Source organism: Stenella coeruleoalba, assembly GCF_951394435.1.
Source record: "Stenella coeruleoalba genome assembly, chromosome: 17".
Classification (NCBI taxonomy): domain Eukaryota; kingdom Metazoa; phylum Chordata; class Mammalia; order Artiodactyla; family Delphinidae; genus Stenella; species Stenella coeruleoalba.
The window spans coordinates 6,346,106-6,367,319 of record NC_137163.1 but is presented as its reverse complement, the minus strand read 5'-3'; the positions used below and the strand labels follow the sequence as shown (position 1 = coordinate 6,367,319).

At 46.8% G+C, this 21,214-nt stretch overlaps 1 protein-coding gene across 8 annotated transcripts in view; it reads left to right on the top strand.

Annotated features, from left to right (window-relative positions):
* The window catches only part of KHDRBS3 (KH RNA binding domain containing, signal transduction associated 3), a 623,624-nt gene that overhangs the window by 154,326 nt on the left and 448,084 nt on the right, over positions 1 to 21,214 (top strand). For all 8 annotated transcript variants that reach the window (XM_079901866.1, XM_079901864.1, XM_079901860.1 and 5 more), the window contains one exon: positions 18,110 to 18,326. The gene's annotated coding sequence lies outside the window, so the exon portion shown is untranslated. The remainder of the gene's footprint in view (positions 1 to 18,109; positions 18,327 to 21,214) is intronic.

Sequence of the window (21,214 nt, the reverse complement as noted above, 5' to 3'; positions counted from 1 at the left end):
GAAAAAAAAAAGAAAACAATAAATTAAATAAATAAACTTATTAAAATAAAAAATTTTTTAAATTATTAAAATAAGAAAATATTTTAAATAATTTTTAAAAAAAGAAGAGAGAAACGAAACCAATAAACAAATCCACCAATGATAACAAGCGCTAAAAACTAAACTACGATAACTATATAAATCAGAAACTAGTCAGTCGCATGCAGCAAACCCCAAGTCTACAGTTGCTCCCAAAGTCCACCGCCTCAATTTGGGTTGACTCATTGTCTATTCAGGTATTGCACAGATGCAGGTACATCAAGTTGATTGTGGAGATTTAATCCGCTGCTCCTGAGGCTGCTGGGAGAGATTTCCCTTTCTCTTCTTTGTTCGCACAGCTCCCGGGACTCGGCTTTGAATTTGGCCCCGCCTCTGCGGGTAGATTGCCTGAGGGCGTCTGTTCTTCGCCCACACAGGATGAGGTTAAAGGAGCAGCTGATTCGCGAGCTCTGGCTCACTCAGGCGGGGGCACGGAGGGCGGGGCGGGCCTGCGGCGGCAGAGGCCGGCGTGACGTTGCACCAGCGTGAGGCGCGCCGTGCGTTCTCCCGGAGGAGTTGACCCCGTATCCCGGGACCCCGGCAGTGGCGGGCGGCACAGGCTCCCGGAAGGGAGGTGAGGAGAGTGACCTGTGCTCACACACAGGCTTCTTGGTGGCGACAGCAGCGGCCTTAGCGTCTCACACCCGTCTCTGGCGTCCGCGCTTTTAGCCGCGGCTCGCGCCCGTCTCTGGAGCTCCTTTAAGCAGCGCTCTGAATCCCCTCTCCTCGCGCACCAGGAAACAAAGAGGGAAGAACAAGCCTCTTGCCTCTTCGGCAGCTCCAGACTTTTCCCCGGACTCCCTCCCGGCCAGCCGTGGCGCACTAACCCCTTCAGGCTGTGTTCACGCCGCCAACCCCAGGCCTCTCCCTGCGCTCCGACCGAAGCCCGAGCCTCAGCTCCCAGCCCCGCCCGCCCCGGCGTGTGAACAGACAAGCCTCTCAGCCTGGTGAGTGCTGGTCGGCACCGATCCTCTGTGTGGGAAGCTCTCCGCTTTGCCCTCTGCAGCCCTGTTGCTGCGCTCTCCTCCGTGGCTCCGAAGCTTCCCCCCCGGCCACCCCGTTTCTGCCAGTGAAGGGGCTTCCTAGTATGTGGAAATTTTTCCTCCTTCACAGCTCCCTCCCAGAGGTGCAGAGCCCATCCCTATTCTTCTGTTTCTGTTTTTTCTTTTGCCCTACCCAGGTACGTGGGGAGTTTCTTGCTTTTTGTGAAGTCTGAGGTCTTCTGTCAGCATTCAGTAGGTGTTCTGTAGGAGTTGTTCCACATGTAGATGTATTTCTGATGTATTTGTGGGGAGGAAGGTGATCTCCACGTCTTACTCCTCCGCCAACTTGAAGGTCCATCCCTAAACCATGCTTTTTTAAAAGATGAGCAAACTAAGGCACAGAGAGGTTGGGAATTTGCCTAAGGTCACACAGCATAACTGGTAGAGCTGAGATTGGAACTAAATCAGGCTGAATCTAAAGATGCTGCCTCCTCTGTTATACTGTCATACCTTCATACAGGTTCTAGCCCTGGTTCTGCTGCTCACTAGCTGTATAGCTTTGGATAAATAGTCTTTCTTTTTGGGGACTTGAAATTGTCCCTTCTATAATATGGTAGAACTGGATGAGGTGACTAACCAGGTCCTTCCAATTCACATGTTCTCTGATGGTGAGTCTCTGGGAGGGGAAAAGATGGGAGTTTCAAGGGATGCCCAAAACTTCCAAAGAGGTCTGTCTGGCTGGAGAAATGGAGAAACCTTCTTCTTTTAATGTCCACGTGGGCCACCCACTCCCAGAAAGTGAAGGAGATTACAGCTCCTTCCACGAAGAGGTCTGAGGCCCATTGAATGCGTGAAGGTTGCCCCCTTGCTATTAACAGCCTACATCTGGTATTCAGAGTCAGCTCCCTGACAACTCCGGTGGAGGAAGAATTGCCATCACCCAGGTAACCACGAAGCTGGTTTTGTTGACACTGACTTCGGATCCTTCTTAAATTATTCACATTTGCGTTTGTTGTGACCTAATGTGAACCATGCATCTAATTAGAACTAATTAGGGAGGTGACTCTGCATCTGAAAAACTAATCCTGGAAAGTAACAAAATAAAGCTGCTTCCACCTCTTCAGCAGCCTTGAAGGTGCCTTGGATAATGAGGGGGAAGAACAGACATTTTTCTATCCATTTGTAGATTTTGGGAAGTTTGCATTAGGATGTAATTATTGGTTTCCTCAAAGCTGTTTTTTGTTTTCCTTAAAGTGTTATTATGGTATCCTAAAAAGGGTTCCAATTTTGATGTTAGTCAGGTCTGGAATTGGATCCTGGCTCTGTCATCACCATCTGTTGCGACAGTACTAGTTGAGGTGACACTAGTTGCTATGCTGTAGGTTGATTGTAAAAATGGTCCCCCTTCTTGACCTCTCACAATGCCATCTTGCTGCTCCTCCCATCAAGAGATGGGTTCTAGGGGCGTCCCTGGTGGCGCGGTGGTTGGAGTCCACCTGCCGATGCAGGGGACACGGGTTCGTACCCCGGTCCGGGACGATCCCACATGCCGCGGAGCGGCTGGGCCTGTGAGCCATGGCCGCTGAGCCTGCGCGTCCAGAGCCTGTGCTCCGCAACGGGACAGGCCACAACAGTGAGAGGCCCGCGTACCGCAAAAAACAAAACAAAACAAACATATAGCAAGGGAAGGGCAAAGAGGCTGTTCTGGTTTTTCTTCTCCCCTTTTATTTCTCTTCTTTCTGAGTCTTCCACTCAGAGAACAATCCCATCTACATAGTCAGTTGGGGCTGGAAGTGAGAGTGGGAGGAATAAACTCGAAAGTTTCTCTCCACTTGTTGTCCTAAATTTAGTCTCCACTGTGGCTCTCACCCCTCAGTAAGAGCTCTCCAACAGTGTTCCTGGTAGGAAGCAAGTTTGCAGAAACTTACTGCTCTGCTTTGCAGATCCAGACGTGAGGAAGGTGTTGCTCAGGTTTAGGGTAGCTTTTAAATTTTTTCATCCAAACGGGAACTCTTTTAATAGTGAAAAAAGGCAGTATTACTAATTATACTAGGACACAGGTATAAACCAGGACTGTCCTGCGCAAAGCAGGACATATATACCCTATTCACTGTGGGCTTCCATGGGACCAGAGCTGAGACACCCCGTTGAAAAGCAGGAACATACCCTCAGATTCAAAATTAGCTCTACTGGGATGGACTGGAAAAGGCTCAGGATTCGGAGTCAGTCCTAATGTCTAGTTAGGTACTTGGCAAGTCACATCCCCTACGAACCTTGGTTACTTCATCTATAAAAAGAGGCTCTGATAATCCTCACATCAAGAGTCATTGTTGGGACTTCCCTGGTGGTGCTGTGGTTAAGAATCCACCTGCCATTGCAGGAGACAAGGGTTTGATCCCTGGTCAGGGAACTAAAATCCCACATGCCACGGAGCAACTAAGTCCATGTGCCACAACTACTGAGCCCTCGCGCTGCAACTACTGAAGCCCACGCGCCTAGAGCCCGTGCTCTGCAGCGAGAAGCCACCGCAATGAGAAGCCCACACACTGCAACGAAGAGTAGCCCCTGCTCGTCACAACTAGAGAAAGCCCGCGTGCAGCAACAAAGACCCAACAGCCAAAAATAAATAAAGAAAATAAATATATTTTGTTAAGAAAGAGAAGAGTCATTGTTAAGATGAGGAGAGAGGAACTCAGAAAAGATTTTGTACATGTAGTTACTCTCCAAATATTCTGTCCCACCCTGAAGTTCTCTCTGATACATTTTATGGCTCTTTTTACTTTCCTACGTTACTTCAGCATTTTCCATCAGAACTCCAGAGTTGAGGACTTGACTACATACTGGCTCATACTTTTCCCTGTCAATTCTCAGTTTTTTTGGTTTCAATAATAACCCTACACATGTGATAACTCCTTTTAAAAGTTTGTACAGCATCTGAAACCCTATTATTTTGTTTAATACTCTCTGCTACTTAATAGTTGTGTGGCTTTTAAGAAGTTACTTAATCTTTCTGTGCCTCAGTTTCTTCACAGTGGAGATAATAATACCTCTTAGGTTTACAGTAACCTCATAGGGTTACAGTAAGCATTAAATGAATTAGCCTGTATAAAGCATTTAGAACAGTGCCTGCCATGGGATTCTCATTCTGGACATTCCAGCTCTGCAGTTGCTGTGAAATGAATGTTCTTACCTAGAAGATGCTTATCCCATGGCTTCTAGGACCTCCCTAGAAAGCTACCATGTATCTCCAAAAGTTCCCAGTTTGAGAAGGGTCATTCGATGCCATGTCCATGCACTATCTAACCCCTTAGTTATTTGCATTCACCCTGGAAAGGTCATTTCTCACCAGGAAATATGCCACGGGAGCCAAGTGGCAGAAGGATGTCTGTGAAGTGTGTTGCCTCCACAGGCAAATCTGCCATCTTTGTGAGACACCAAGTTTTCGAATAAGGAAAGCTGAATCAATGAAGGTCATGACAATGGAGGACCGAGTGGGACCTCTCAGGAGTGATTTTGTCACCAGCAGTTGGCGGGGTTGTGACTATTTGTATGCCAAGTCTCAGTAGAGGGAACCCATTTGGCTAGTTAATTACCCTTGAAAGAGTAAGAAGGTCAGAGAAGGGCATAAATGACAAAGTCCATTGATCCTGCTGGGTGGAGACCAAATCCAAGCTGCATTGACCTCTTTCTCCTCTGGAGGTGGCAGTGGCTGCTTAGGCAGTGGGTACCAAGAAAGTATTCTGATGCCTTGGGGAAGGCTGGTCTATGGGGGAGGGCTCTGAGCTTGGAGCCAGGAGACTCTGGTCCTCACCCTTCCTTTTCTGCTACCTCAGTGTGTGACTCTGAGCAAGTCCAGTTCTATTTCTTGACATTACCCTTCTCCCTTAAAAATGAGAGATTCATCCCAAAGGATGCTGGGGGGATGGCTTCCTGCTCCAGCACTCCTTGGCTATTAATTTGGGGAAAGAAGAAGCAGCTCATGGTCAACCATAGGTTTGGGATTCATCTCTTAGAAACCTGCCAAGAAATAAGATTGACGACATGTTGAAAATTGGTGAAACTGGATGAAGGGTACATGGAGGTTCATCATGTCTTTTGCTTTATTTTTACATATGTTTGAAAATTTCTATTTATAAAGGAAGTTTTAAGAATCTTCCAAAACCTTTTAAGGTTAATGACAAGAGTAATCAGATCTAGTTCATTTGCAAGTGACCAGAATTTCTCGTACATCAACTCTGGTAGAATGTGGTGTAATTCAAGGAAAGCCCACTTGATAAAAAACTATCTCTGCCACCCATTTTCACACTGCCTGCTTGGTTCCCAATATCTCTTGCTTCAAGAGGGAGTGTAGTCTAATGGAGAAGGTACTGGATTTGGTTATTTAGACAGGACTGGATTTGAATCCCGAGCTTCAGTTTTTTATCTATAAATTGTTAATACTCGTACTGACTTGTAGTAGGTTTTTGGTGAGAATCAGGAGTGGTATACAAAGTGCTAAGCAAATGGTAACTCTCGTTATGCTATCTTGGTTTCCAGAAGATTATTTAAAATGCAAACACTGCAGGGAAAGGCTCACTCTTGTAAATGAATTTAAACGAACATATTTGCAAGCTGTAAAGCAGCATATTTTAGTGGGGTTCTGGGTCCTTGATTTCTAGGGGTGCGAGAGGAAAGGGAACCAGCAAGTGGCTAGAAGCAGAGATGGTGCATAAGAGATTGAGCCATGCTGCGGAGACATTTCCCAGCATTTCTGTTCTTCCCCATCTATCTTTACAACAAATGTCTATTTTCACATGGAACCTGGGTGTGTCTCTGTTCCTTTGATCCTGAAAGAGCCTAAGCAGCATGACATGGTGTCAAAAGAGTACAGATTTGGGTGTTAAAGAGTTGTGGGTTCAAATCCTAGATCTGCCAATTCTTAGCTCGTGAACTTGAGCAAAGTCACTTACACCCGCTGAGACTTACTTCCTCATCTCTAAAATATGGAAGGAAATGTGTTTTGAGAGCATTAAATAGATTTTCTGATTCATGGCAACTGCTTAATGTCTGATCCCTTCCTTATTACCTATATGGGAAGCTCTGATGGTTCAATGGGTCTTCCTTTTGCATTACGTGACTGGTGCCATTAACAATAATATTTCTGTATGAACCTATTCAGAACATATGTAATTCTTCTTTTTTAAAAAAAGTTATTTTTATTTATTTTTGGTTGCATTGGGTCTTCTTTGCTGCACGCGGGCTTTCTCTAGTTGCGGCGAGCGGGGGCTACTCTTCGTTGCGGTGCGCGGGCTTCTCATTGCGGTGGTTTCTCTTTTTGTGGAGCACAGGCTCTAGGCGCGTGGGCTCAGTAGTTGTGGCACATGGGCTTAGTTGCTCCGCGGTGTGTGGGATCTTCCCGGAAGGGTTCTAACTCTTGTCCCCTGCATTGGCAGGTGGATTCTTAACCACTGCACCACCAGGGAAGTCCTGTAATTCTTCTTATCTGTGAGATCTCTTTAAATACTTGAAAGTAGTGGTCACCTTTTGTCAACCCCTTATTTATCTTCTCCCACCCCTAGTCTTCGCTTTTCAAGGTGAAATCCCAGTGAATTTAAACCAATTCTCCAGTGTCTAGATGGTAAAACTGGGTAAATCTGTAGTAGATTGTAAAACTGGCCACATTTCTGCCTCTCTGTATCATTATATTTACTTGACTTTTTTTAAGTTCTTCCCATCAAGAAGTGTGACATTTTTCCACCCCTTGAGTCCGGAGTGGGCATATGATTCCTTTAGCCGATGTACCGTGAGACTTGAAAAGTGATCGTGGCACTTACTCTCTTGAAGTTCCTGTCACCGACATCTGAATAGTCCTGGATGATGGTCCATGCAGATGAGAGAGAGAGTCCAGCCAAGACCATAAAAAACGTCCAGGTACCCTGACCCATAGAATAATGAGCTAAATAAGTGGTTGTTGATTTAAGCCACTAAGTTTTGGAGTGGTTTGTCTTGCAGAAAATCGGATACATCAGACTTTCAGAACATTCATTCTCCTCTACCTCCTTGGGTTTGCCCATCCTGCCCCCAATTGTTTTCTTGGCATTTTTAAACCATCCATTTTCTTGGAACTTTCTAATTTACTGGGTTCTTGTCACAGCAGTACATTCTGTCTGTTCTTGACTTCTTCCCACTCAATTCAAACCATATGGTATAAAAGTACAGATCAATGTCCAAAAAGTCTTTAGAGCCTCGTTGGAAGCTTAAAAAATCCCACCCAAAACTTTTGCGAGGAAATCGTGCTTGGCCAAGGAGAAGGGAGCTTGAACAGCTTGAGTTCTTCTCGGCTCTTCCTGCAAATGATAAATAATGCTATACTTAGGAGAATTTCTTTTCTAGGTTTGAATTAATAAGGTGGCCTCTGCACGACACTCAATGGGTCTGCACAGAATTTTGGAGCTGGAAGAAGTCTCAGATTTTCTTTGGTCCAAGTCTCTTTTTTTTTTTAATTAATTAATTTATTTTTGGCTGTGTTGGGTCTTTGCTGCTGTGCACGGGCTTTCTCTAGTTGCGGCGAGCGGGGGCTACTCTTCGTTGCTGTGCGCGGGCTTCTCTTTTCGGTGGCTTCTCTTGTTGCGGAGCATGGGCTCTAGGCGTGCGGGCTTCAGTAGTTGTGGCACATGGGCTCAGCAGTTGTGGCTCACAGGCTTAGTTGCTCTGCGGCATGTGGGATCTTCCCGGACCAGGGTTCTAACCCATGTCCCCTGCATTGGCAGGCGGATTCTTAACCACTGCGCCACCAGGGAAGCCCCCAAGTCTATCTTTTTACATATGGAGAGATTAAAATTATGGTAGTAGACTGTTGGAAATGACACTAGTGGAAGGACCCCAGAATGCCTGAATCAAAGATTAGTGCTTACAATGGCCATATTTGAGTCTCTATGGATGTAGATTCCTCCTTTCTGGAGTATTAGATGCACGTGTGTATGCAAGTGTGCATGTAAGTGTCTGGGAATAAAGGGATGGAGGGAAGGAATGTCGAGTTGACCATTTCTTCCTGTTGGCCATTCAGGAAGCCACTAGGTCCAACCACGAGCTGTTTGAAAATGAGGATGTGGTTATCTTTGCACCTTCAAGCCTGACGTGGTGTTTGGCACAGTGTAGACTCAGAGTGTTGAAAGAAGACATGGGTTATAGGTTCAATTCCAAGGGTCAGAATCTTGGATTGGTCTTGGCAATCCTTGCATCAATAGCTCCTTTCCATTCTTTTTGCCAGAGACCCTTTATAAGGCAAGAATGTTTGTTTACAAAGGAAAAGACTGCTGAAAGAAGGGGGGAAACGCATGGAAGAGCTATTGATTATATCATGATGACTGTCATGGGATGGGGATACATCACCAGCTCATGAACGTGAGAGGGACACGGTGATATTTATGCTGTAGAAAGAGCATAAGGACGGGAGGATGTGTGGCAGAGAATGTTGGTGCATACCAAAGATTCCTACGCTGCTCTACATTTCCTAGCCTTCTGTGAAATTAGGTCAATGCCACATAATGGGGTTCGGGCCAGTGGACGTGGGCAGAGATTTGTAAGACACTTCTAGGGCTTACAGTTGTAAAGTTCTCCATGTCTTCCTCTTCTATGAAGAGTGTGGAGGCCACATCTTTCAGAGGGTACAGACAAAATGTGGAAGAAGTCAGCCTGAAGGTTTTTTTACTGCATCAGGTCACTGACATTCCAGGATTCATCCCTTGTTGCAGTAGAGCCTCTCCTATCTTGACTAACTCAGGGGACTGGACTATGGACAGAGACCAGTTAAGAAAGCTATCGTGGGGGCTTCCCTGGTGGCGCAGTGGTTGGGGGTCCGCCTGCCAATGCAGGGGACGCGGGTTCGTGCCCCGGTCTGGGAAGATCTCACATGCCGCGGAGCGGCTGGGCCCGTGAGCCATGGCCACTGAGCCTGCGCGTCCGGAGCCTGTGCTCCGCAACGGCAGAGGCCACAACAGTGAGAGGCTCCCATACCGCAAAAAAAAAAAAAAGAAAGCTATCGTGGACTTCCATGGTGGTGCAGTGGTTAAGAATATGCCTGCTAATGCAGGGGACACCGGTTTGAACCCTGGTCTGGGAAGATCCCACATGCTGTGGAGCAACTATTGAGCCTGTGTGCCACAACTACTGAGCCTGTGTGCTGCAACTACTGAAGTCCATGCACCTAGAGCCTGTGCTCCATAACAAGAGAAGCCACCGCAGTGAGAAGTCCGCACACCGCAAGGAAGACTAGCCCCCGCTTGCCACAACTAGAGAAAGCGCGTGCACAGCAAAAAAGACCCAACACAGCCAGAAATAAATAATAAATACAATAAAAATAAAGAAGCTATCGTAATATCTTATTATTACAGATTTTAAATTTAATACAGTTGCAGTTAAAGCATGTATGTGTTTATTTATAATCCTTTAAAATTTAGTGAAAATCTGTTGATGATCAAGTATATTGTCTTCCTTGGTGAATTTTCCATGTTTAATTGAATTGTATTAAGCAGTTGTTGGAAATTCTGTTTTTAAACTTTCATTACAATTTCTACTCTAACCGCCCCTGACATCCCCAAAAAAGAAGCTATTGTAATAGAAAGGCTAGTGGTGATAAGGGCCTGAATTGTGACAGAGTCAATGTAGATGATGAAGAAGAAACAAATTCCAGACCATCATGGAAATGGCATAGCCAGGTCCCAAATCTCCCAGGCAACTTGCCTGGATTAGTACAATAGCCCTTGGCTTGTACCCCCTATTCCACCTGTCCTCTCTTACAGTCTGTTTTTAGTTCAACGGTAAGAAACATCCGGTTAAAATGCCAGTCAGATTATGCCACTTTCCTGCGCAAAATGCATTGCTTCCCGACTCTCTCAGAGTAAAAGATGAGAAAGGCCTGTGGGCCAACAGGATCTGTCCTTTCGTTTCTTTTTCTGGCCGAGTCTCCTTACTGCCCTTTTTATCTCATTAACTCTGCTTTAGTCCACCCTGACCTCCTGCTGTTCCTTGAACCCACAGGTATACTCAGACCTCAGGACCTATGCACATGCTGTTCCCTCTGCCTGAAATGCTATTCGTTCAGATTTTCTCATGGCTTGCTCCTTCACTTCCTTTAAGTTACTCTTCAACTGTCATATTTTCAGTGAGGACTTTCTGAGTGTTCAATTTAAAATCACACCCCACCTCCTTCCAACACTCTTAACTTCCCTTCATTGCTTTATTTTTCTCTATAACCCCTCACACTTCCTTAAATAGTATATGTTTTACTTATTATTTTGTTTAATGTCTATCTCCACCTGCTAGAATGTAAGCTTCCAGCAGGGCAGGATTTCTTGTTATTTCTCTGTGCACTGCTGTATTCCTCATGCCTACAACAGTACCTGGCACGTACTAGGCACTCAGTCAGTACTTACTGAATGAATGTTAACTAGAAGAATAACTGAATCTGAGGAATATTATTGGCATTTAAGCATAGGTAGAAGGATTATTCTTTATAAACGCAAACTGTGTACTGGGTAGTAAGGTTATAGAGTAGGACTGGGAAAGCTCGGTGTGCCTTCAGGGAGATCATGCCTGACAGTTTATATCGCTCAGCACAACTTCCCTGGGCCATTCTGGGCCAAGAGGTCAAATTTGTTGCTCCTTAAATGTCTTTTATATCTTCCTATCCTAGCGGCCCCTGAATGATCACTACTAATTGGTGATCTATCTAGATTGCTCTAAGAGTCATATGAGAGGCTGGATGGAAACTCATGCCTATAATGGTGCACAACAGACAGCAAGCGATCAATTATCCTGCACTTCCTAACCTCACACTTTTCCCTCATCATTTCTTCCTCTCCCTCTGCCTTTTCTTCTTCCCTCCTCTGCTTATTGGCTACCTCAGAGGTGAATGGATTGAGGACTATACTTATTGCCAGGTTAAGAATGGAGGCTGAGAGCTAAGGAAACCAAGAAGGAAGGGAGAAGGGGAGGAGAAAATGTGGGAGGGCTTCTGGGAGCACTGCTCATGATTAATAGTTATTTGAGTGTCATTTCACTGGGTTTAGCTGAATGTTAGGCCATATAATCATGGTTAAAAAGCTTTAATTCCCAACTTGAGAAGGATGGTTGAATACTCCCCAATCACTACGACACTCAGCCTGCAGACTATTGAGAAACCCCACTGCAGCGTTCACTGAATTATTCCATTCCTGATAAATCCTGCCACCTCCATCCCAGATTCAATTTGGATGTTGCAGTTGCAGAAAAGATGATGACTGTGGGAACGAATCTAATATCATTAACTGAAGGCTTCATATTCCACATTTCCGATAAATATCGACATAGGATGTGATGAAAATGCACGTAGCTGGTGGCATTCTTCCAGCCTTATCTTGCCAGTGTAGTAAGAGAAGCCCCAGAAGGAATGGAGCTCAAGAGGCTTTGGGCTCTAGTCCCAGCTCCACTGGTTACTGGCTGGATGACGCTGGGTGACAGAGCCTTCATTTTTTCAACTATCAATGGACATAATGTCCATTCTTAAGAAGACCCAAAGGAGAAAGTGTACCAAGGGCCTGGCACATCGCCTCTGGCATATAGTGTGTATGTAATTTCCCTTTTCTCTCTCATCCTAAAGACTTCAAGACCATCCAGCTATCTGGTCCATATTACCAATGAAATTGAGTTCATATTACTCATGCACAGGGCTCTTCAGCCTTTGTGGTGTTGCCTTCTACTGATGCTGCTCCTAAATAGATGCGTCCCATTGGGAGCATCGTGTGTCTTCATAGGGCATCCAGCATTAGGGTTAAAATTTTGAGTTTTTTTCCCCCAGGAGTGAGGGTAGACTCTTCTGAACCAACTGCATCTCTGTCAGATGCTGCTGTGGCCTTTGGTATCAGTCCAGATAGGCTATGTAATGCCAGTTCACAACCAAGTCTCAGTGCCTTACAAGAACAAACACTTATTTCTCACTCATGCTTTACGTTCCGCATGGCTTGGTTGTAACTCTGCTCCATGTCAGCTTAAATCCAGACCCAGTCAAATGGGGCAGGCTGTCTGTGTAATATCGCCTGTCCCATGGAAGAGGGGAAGAAGACACGGCAAACGACGTAATGGCTCTTCAAGTTTCTTCCTGGAAATGACACGTGCTACTCTTCCCGCATTTCACTGGCTGGAGAGTCACATGACGATTCTTGAGTTCATCAGAATAGGGCTGTGTAATCCTCACATATGGTAAAGCACCTTGAGGAGAGAAAAATGGAAAACTTGGTTAAAAAGTAACACAATATTGATCTGAGCAGTCCTGAATGAAAAAAAAAAAAAGTAACACAATACCATGTTCTTATTTTTCTAAAATTCAATCATTTATATCCACCTTCATAATTTCACCATACTTATTTGACAGCTGTCAGTATTTACTTGTCATTTTTCTTTAAAAACCAGTATTACTTAAAGAGGTTGCCATAAAGAGTAAAACCAGGGATAACGAAAGAATGATATTAAATTCTCCCTGGATATTTTATTTTTGAAGGCTCTGGACCTAAGGCTCTGGACCTAAGGCAAATTCTCTGTCTCCATCTCTCTATGTTTTGTTTTGTTTTTCTCTCCGTCTCTCTCTCTTTCTGTTAGAAGAGAAGGAAATTGGCAAGTTTTAAGATGCTAACAACATATGGTACCTAACTTAGGCTTTATTCTCAAAGTAATAAGTGGAGTTGGGGAAAAAAATGAAAAAGAGGATGGCTTTCATACTATGTAATTCGGTTATTTAATGTCTTACCTGTGCACAAACAAAAATTCTCTCTGTAGAACTAAAACAAAATTAAAATCATGTGTATCCACATATGGTAAGTCTCACACATTTAGAAACACTGAGCCATGAGGACAATGGAATGGCCTAGATTCCAGGCTTGTTCATGTCCATATCTCTGCACTGTACCTGGCAAAGTGTGTGCTCAGTAAATGTTTGTGGAATGAAGCAATGGCCAATTCTTTTTCTGGTATAGATTCTTGCATATAAAAGATGCTCAAAAATACATGTTTTAAATCAATAAATGAAAAGGGATCCCCTTGCTTGTCTCTGCTCAAGGTCCAGGCCCTCCTGGCATCACCTCTTTGCTTTTTTCTGCCTAGCCTAGAAGCTTAGAGAAATCAAGTTTTGAGACGGGTTTAGGTCATCATCTACCATCAAGGTATGGCTCTGTTGTGTCGTGCCCCCAGGGGAGCACCTTACAGTAGTCATGTCAAGGTTGATCTGAAGGTAACACCAACATGAGTTTAAGCCATGGGTGCCTAGGTCGATCAATGGAGCTTCCCTTCTTGAAGTCTCTCAGAATACCTGGGTCGGTAAGCCTGTGTTTTGAATCACAGGGGGTCTTATCACCCATCCCCTGCCCCTTATCAAGGCAACTCCTCTTGTCGTTCAGTCCAGTGAGCAGAAGGGGGCATGGGAGTTGCTGGAGGTGCCGGAAGCTGGGAGGCTGCCCCTCGGGAGGCTTCATGGGTGAACTGCTTCCATAGATTTAACCCCATCAAGGTCTTTTGCAGGTTCTTAAACTAAAAATTAAATTAGAAGAATTTCTGAACACAGCAGAGGAAAATTTCAATGATAGACTGACATGAACCTAACATACAAACAGACACACACACACACACACACACACACACACACACACACACACACACACACTTCTGTTTGGCTCCAAAACACGTGCTCTTAGACAAGTCACTGAACTGCCTCTTCAGTGACAAGTCATGTCCCTGGCAGTTGGTATCTCTGCCCTGGACACTGGTAGGTATGACCAACAAAGGTGGCCTTTCTTTCCTATTTTGCATACTGAAGTAGTATGCTTAAACATTGATGACCAAACTACTATCAGTATATTTTTCCTCACGGGCTTGGTAGATATATTGTCTCTTTCTACTCTGTATTTTTTATTTTGTTTAACTCTTGGAGTGTGGATCAACTGAAGCTTTTTTGGTTGTAATTAAGAGAAAATCCAACTCAGATTGGAAATATATTGTTATTGAGCTGAAAAGCACAGAGGCAGGGCTAGGTCAGAGAGGCCTGTTCTATAGCTTAGTGATGTCACTAGCTACTTGGTCTCATTCTGTCTCTCCATTCTGCCTTTGATGGTGCCCACTTCATCCCTACGTTGGCTCTCTTCATGGCTCCAGTCGTTCCCCCACATCTGAGGACTTCCATTCTTCCTTATTTATAACCAGCAGGAAAGCAGGATTGTCAGTTCCCAGAATTCCAAGGAAAAGTCATGTAGCCAAATCAGACTTAGGTCAAACGTCTATCCTGTTTCCAAGGGGATGCAATATTCTGATTGGCTTAGCCTAGCTTGTATCTTCCACACCTGGAACTGGAGTCGGTTTCCTCAGAGCTGTCAGAAAAGAGGGAGGGGAAGCTGGATGCTGGGAAGGCCACCAAGAAGTCTCTACTGAAGACGTTAAAATTATTTCCTCATCCCTAAGTACCTGGTTGGAGTATGAGGGAGAGGACTCACTGTCCTTCTCCACCCCTTCCACCCTTTCCCTTCCCTCCCCATCTGTCTGCCATAATGAACTGCCAAACAGTGAGGTGCAGACACCAAACACGATGGGAAGAGGGGGAGGTTGACTGCATGGACTCCTTCAACAGGTCACCTGCCCTTGGACGCCTGGTTGAGTTTGGCCAGTAGGAAGCTCAGGCGGGAGGTTGGTGAACTGGGGCACCCATTCTCCCTATCAGGTTTGCACTCTTACTGAGGACCTCAGCTCCTGTTGGGAGATTGTTCTCCATGTAGCTACGCTTGGGATTCTGGTAACTTCTCCCCCTCTTTGCTTCTTTGGATCTGGGGGATGGTAACTGGCTCTGTTTCTTCTAGCACGTAGATTCTGCGCTGTCCCTTATTGGTTTCCCTCCTGCACGTAGTTCCATCGTTGAGCCCTTGTGCGTCCAGCTTGCATGTGCCACACTTCCCTGCCAGGACCCTGACCGCCACATAGCTTCATTATTTACACAGGGATATTTCAGGGCAGGTGAAACACGTGCCATCTCGCGGCTGCGTTCTCCCTCTGCCTCAGGGTCTATGCTCTTCTATTACTTAGTCCATCATCTGTTCATCATCAGAGTCTTAACACTGTTACAGTCTTAACTACGTGGTAGTTTAAACCACACATCTACGAAGACACCACTTTTAGAAGGTACGCTATTCACCTTGCTGTCATTACTGGAACCCGTGCAGTTATTCATGGCTGAATTTTAGTGGTCAGGCAGGCTCTGTAGTGTGAATGGGTTGACTGAGCTGAAGGGATCAGTGATCAAGTGGACAGAGGAAACATGTTTCGATATTTTAAGTGCTGAAACAGAGCTAAAGCTTGGGCTTAAAAGGAAAAGTGGGAAAACCCAAGTCAAGGATGGAACCTCCAGTCTCAAGCCTCTGGGAGCCTTCTGCTTCTGCAGCTAGCTGTCTTAACTGCAAAATGCACATTTAAAAAAGCAAGACTTCCCGGGCGGGGGCGGTGGAGCTGGGGTGCGATGAGAGGATGATGCCAGGGAAGCTGTCACACTCGCTCAGCCTCCAACCCATGGATGAGCCCGTGGGCCCAAGCGCTCGTCCTGGGAGAGGTGGCGCTGCTCCCTTTGACGCTAGGTCCCTTGTCACCAGAGCTCATTATCTGCTCAATGTGAGTCACCGAGTCCCGCTCGGCGGCCCCCCACACCCTTTACCTGGAGGAGGCTCTGCGAGCCTTCCTGGTGGGAGGACATGGAACAGGGAGGGCCCCAGGCATGAGCCTCCCGGGACCCAAGAAGAACTTGGGCTTTCTCTTTTTTCCTTTTTAGAGAAGCTTGTGGAACAAGGGAGGGGAGAGGAAGGGGCAGGCGAGTGGGAGGGAGAGAGCTTCGTGCAAGTACCTGGGCTTCTGCGTCATGGCTGGCAGAGGAGGGGGACCTGGGAGTGTCTCCCGGTTCACAGAGGCGAAAACCCAGCACTGTCTAGACCCCATTGACACTGTGTAGTTACAGCTGCAGCCCCACTCTCTGCTCCCTGTGCCTGGTCAGGTCCCGCTTGGCTGGTTTCCAATGTCCTCCAGCCTGTCGCCCCCTCATTCCTGTCCATTCTGCCTCGGGATCTTTCTCCAGCCCGTCTCCATCTGTCCGTCTGCATCAGCACTGCCTGGCTCAGGGCCACGTCCTCCCTCACTTAGACCGTGGCCACCTCTTGACTGCGCTCCTTAACTGCCGTGCCCTCTGGTCCCGTGAAAGCGCCGTGTCTGACATGCCCCTTAGCCCAGTGTCAGCTGCCCTCCCCACTCACACACCTGCCTAATGGAAGGTGGTTCTCACGTCTGTGTCCCTGGACCAGGAGTCCTGGGGGAGCCCTTGTCCCGTTCATCTCTCTGTATACCTAGCACCTGGTATAACATTCAACCAGAGCTGCTGAACTGGAGCAGTTGTGCCCCCCAGGGATGCTGAGCAAGGTCTGGAAACATTTTTGGTGTCAGAACTTGGGGTGTCACTGCCAGTTATTGGATAGAGGATGTGACTAAACATTCTGCAGTGCCAGGGACGGTGGCCCTGCCCACCTGCAGCAAAGGACTCTGCTCCACAGATGTCAATAGCGCCAAGCTTAAGAAGCCCTGCTTAAGCCCATGGTAGGTACTCAATGCTTGCTGAATGAATACATTATAGAAAAGGCTATGAGATACCGGGTGCTTACCAGCTGCCACATGCTATGCTGACTGCTTGCCCTGTCTTGTCTTGAATCTTCCCTTCGACCTACCAGGAGGGTGTGGGTGTACATTCCTTATGCCTCGGCACCCCTGCATCTAACATTATGCCTGACACCTAAAGGGGCTTAATAGACGTCTGTAGAAAGTGAAGCCCAGAGAGGTCATCTGACCTGAGTGTGGCCCAGCTGGACTCCGACACTGTCCATGTTCTTTCCATGACACTCTGCCGAGTAAGAACTGCCTACAATTTCCAATGGCTTTTACGCTTGCAGGTGGACTGGCCTTTGGAAACGTGGGCGAAGCAAGTTTTATTCGGCCCCCTTTAGAGACGGGAAAGTTGAATTCTGGGATCCTCAGTGATGGCTCAAGCCTTCCAGGAAGTCAGTGGTGGGTCCCAAATCTCAGTCTTTTCAGAAGAAATAACAGGTGGGTGGGTGAAGGCAGAGGGGTGGGGTCTGTTTCTTCTGACGCTGAGATGAATAGCATTTCCTCTGCCAGAGCCCCTTGACTAGCCTCTACAGTAACCATGTCAGGGTCTGTGGTTAACGTATGTGGGGCTATATCCAGTTAACTGGGGTTTTATTGCCATCTCTAGCCTCAAGAGGAAGGGGATATGAGGATATATGTATACAGATAGCTGATTCACTCAGCTGTACAGCAGAAACTAACTTAACGTTGTAAAGCATTTATACTCCAATAAAGATTTGAAAAAAAATAAGTGAATTAGAAAGGCCCCTGAATTTGAGTCAGGACCTGGCTCTGTCAGTCTGGGTGGCCTTGGCTAAGTTCCTTGCACTTGCCTAATCTCATTTTCCTCTTTGGTTAAGTGCAGAGGAGGTAGTTTGGAGGCACAAAGGAGATAAGGTGTAGGAAAACTTGCATCCCATCTCGAGTTCTATTCCAACGCACAGGATCTGTACGAGGGGCTGATCTTTGCGCTTAAAAGTGACCCTTGGTCGTGCTAAGTGAAACAAGCGACTGGAGGGCAAATACCGTGTGATTCCACTTATGTGAAGTATCTAGAAGAGTCAGATTCATAGGGACAGAAGGCAGAACCCTGGTTACCTGGGGCTGGGGGACGTGGGGATGGGGAGTTAGTGCTTAATGGGTACAAAGTGTCTATTAGGTGTGATGAAGATGTTCTGGAAATAGTGATGGTTGCACAATGTTGTGAATATACTTAATGCCACTGAATCGTACACTTAAACTGGTTAAAATGGTACATTTTTTGTTATTACAGTACCACAATAAAGGACAAATTAAGAATTGATTCTTGGTTTTTCAAAAGGCTTTGTGTTTGGTCTCATCAGAGTTCTTACTCCAACTTTTCATTTTCTGAATGAAAGCTGTCTAGGTGAAGGGAAACCAAATGACCAGCTCAAGGACCCATGCTAGGTGGAACCACGAGGCGCACAGGACCCAGACCACATGACTTCCAGCTTGCTGCATTCCTCTTTGTCCAGTCAAAGCCTCCTTAGCTGTGGGCAGGCTGCTGGTCGTCGGAGAAGCTGCCTGCAAAGATGCTGGGACACGCTTTTTATGAACCAGGAATCCAGGACAAAGGTAAGGAATATTCACAAAGACCAGAAACCAAGCAGATACAGGCGTTTGGGGCATCAAGGCCCTTGCTGCATGAAACAAGGGGCGTCTGTTTTGCTTTGTGTGGATGAATCTACACTGGGGTGTTTGGATCAGATGAGTGACAGCCGCACGAGCGGGTGCGGTAATCCCAGAACCCACATGTCTGTCCACCCCCGTGTTCTTTGGGCTCGGTGCCCAAGTGATTGTTGAGCAAATGCATAAATAAGCAACACACTGCATGGAAGGAGCGGGGAGTCACATCCAGTGTTGAGTCTCAGATTTGCCCCTTACTACCTGAGACCTGGATTAGAGTCACTTACCCTTTCTGAGGCTCAGTTTCCTCACCTGTAAAATGGGATAATAATAGTGCTTAGTTCACAGGCTGGTCTGGAGGAGTAAGTATCGAACGTGATCTATTTTTAATAGGCAATAATGATGTATTAAGCATGGATTTATACTCAAGTGTCTTCTCTGTTAAACATAGCGCCAAAAACAGACGTCTTCAAGGGGATGCCAGTATAATGGGGGTGATAAAATAGGTGGAGGACGATCCAAGACCGCATTTGAACGCTGCTGTCCAGGGTGGTGCAGAGAGCAGCCTCTGCCTTTGTGATTTCAGGGAAGTCTCTCCTCATTCTGTCTTCAGTTGTTCAGCAGGCGTGATGTTCGTCTCCTTGCTCAGCCAGCCCTTCAGAAGTGTTGCAATTTCCACAGGAGATAAAAATCTCCAAAAGGCTTTTGTGAGCAGCAAAGCACTGTGTGTGTGAGCTGTAGTCATGTCAGGTGCTGAGGGAGGGAGGAGTCAGGCCACGGACCGCTGCCTTTGTGCCTCTGGGGCTCCACATTCACCATGCGAAATGGGGGCCCACTCCTCCGGGGGCCGGGGGCCCAGGTGAGCTTGTTCCTCGTAAGATGCTGTCCCCGGAATAGCAACGTTTCTGAACTTCTCAGCAGAAAGGCCTCGCAGGCTTGCAAGACAAGCCTATAATTATAATTTTTGATTTGGAAAGTAGCGTGCCTCAAGCTTGAAGTGGCGGGCAGTGTGGGTAGTCACGCCTTGGTTTCTTTTCCAGAAAGTCCTCAGCTAGGTACAACACACCTTTGATGAATGTACAGTAGAGTTTTTTCTTCGCTTGATTTTGAAGACCTCATTAATGCCTTCAGAATACGAATGGCTTCTGTTTTCAGCCCTGGAGCTTGAACCTGAAACTGAAACTTTTTAGGGTCTTTCTCACTCCACGTGATTTTCTTTACCAGCCGTCCGCAACTCTGGTCATATTAACACAGGCAAGGTGATAACAGCAGGGAGGGGAGCGGACTGACAGGGGGTGAGGGCCTACCATGCCTGTGGCGCTCTACAAACGTGATTTCTTAAACTCACAAACACCCTGGAAGGTTGCCACTAATAACACTGGTTAAAGTCAGGCAGCCATAACTCAGGGAAGTGAAGTACATTGATCAAGGTCACGAGGATGGTGACAGACTAGGCTGAGAGGTGGGGCGCGTCAGACACAGGCTCATGCACCCCTGCCACTGCACGATAGCCTCCTAGGCCTCCGCGGCTGGGCTGGGTGTGTGGGGTGGGAGTGAAGAGGACACATTGTAAAGGGAGATGCTCTAAATGAATGAATGGCTGTCAACAGAGACAGAGGAGAAAAGCACCCCAGACAGCCTGGGTTCGGCTGCTTAAAATAGGCAAAGAAATTCTTCGGCTAATGCATAATCACCACAGGGATTAGTGCAGCTCTGCTCCTTGGGGTTAATTTATACTCCATGAGCCCCTATTAGATGAGATTTCTAAAATGCATAAGAGCACGGGGCTCGTTAGGGACTTTCATAAAAGCCTGGTATGGGAGAAGACAGGGAGGCTGGTGCCGTGAAGCCAGCCCAGAATAACCTGGGTTGGGCTGCCTGTGGGGGCAGGTGCAGGAGTCGCTGCCGACTTGCAGGGCTCTGGTTGCCGGTGGAGTCGTCACTCTTCCTGGCCCCATTTAGCATCAAAGGAAAGCACGGGGCTGGAGAGCAGGGGAGCTGGGTTCTCCTCAATTCCCAGAAGAGTGGAGGCAGGAAGGACCTTGGAGGTCACCTGGGCCAATCCTCCTCTCCCACCCACTGCTGGATAGAAGGGGGCACTGAGGCCCAGAGAGAAGTAAGCTCCCGGTCGAGTGAGCTTCTGGATCCAGCCAAGCGCCCTGCAGTTCCGTCCAGCCTTCTCTGACAATGTCTACTCCTCCTGTCTTCATCCCTCAATCAGCCCTAAGTCCAAGTTCCTGCTCTGGGATAGAAGGTGTCACTCATTGGTTTGTTCATTCTCCCATTCATTCACTTGTTGAACAAACCTACTGCCCACCTCCTGACCAGGTGCTGTGTTCTGCTCTGGGAAAGGCAGTCAGGCATCACCCTGCCTGCTCCCTCAGAGAACTTGGTCTGGTGTGCAAGGTGCAGTTATAACAATGGTTTCTTTTTCTTTTCTTCTTTTTTTTAAAAAACTTAATTATTTATTTGGCTGCGCTGGGTCTTAGTTGCGGCATGCAGCATTTTTAGTTGTGGCATGTGGGGTCCAGTGAACCTTTAGTTGCGGCATGTGGGGTCCAGTCCTCTGACCAGGGATCGAACCCGGGCCCCTGGCATTGGGAACGTGGAGCCTTAGCCACTGGACCACCAGGGAAGTCCCATAGCAGTGACTTCTGAGTTTTCTTCTAGCTCTACTGTTCCATGAATCGGTGCTGAATAATTAGAGAATCTCCTGAGTAGTTTGGCTTCTCCAGTCTCTGTCTGTCGGTCCAGGAAACATGCACTGTCAGATTAACCTTCTGGAAAACAACTCCGGGAACTCGACATCCTCAGTGACTCCCTGTTGCCTCGACAGA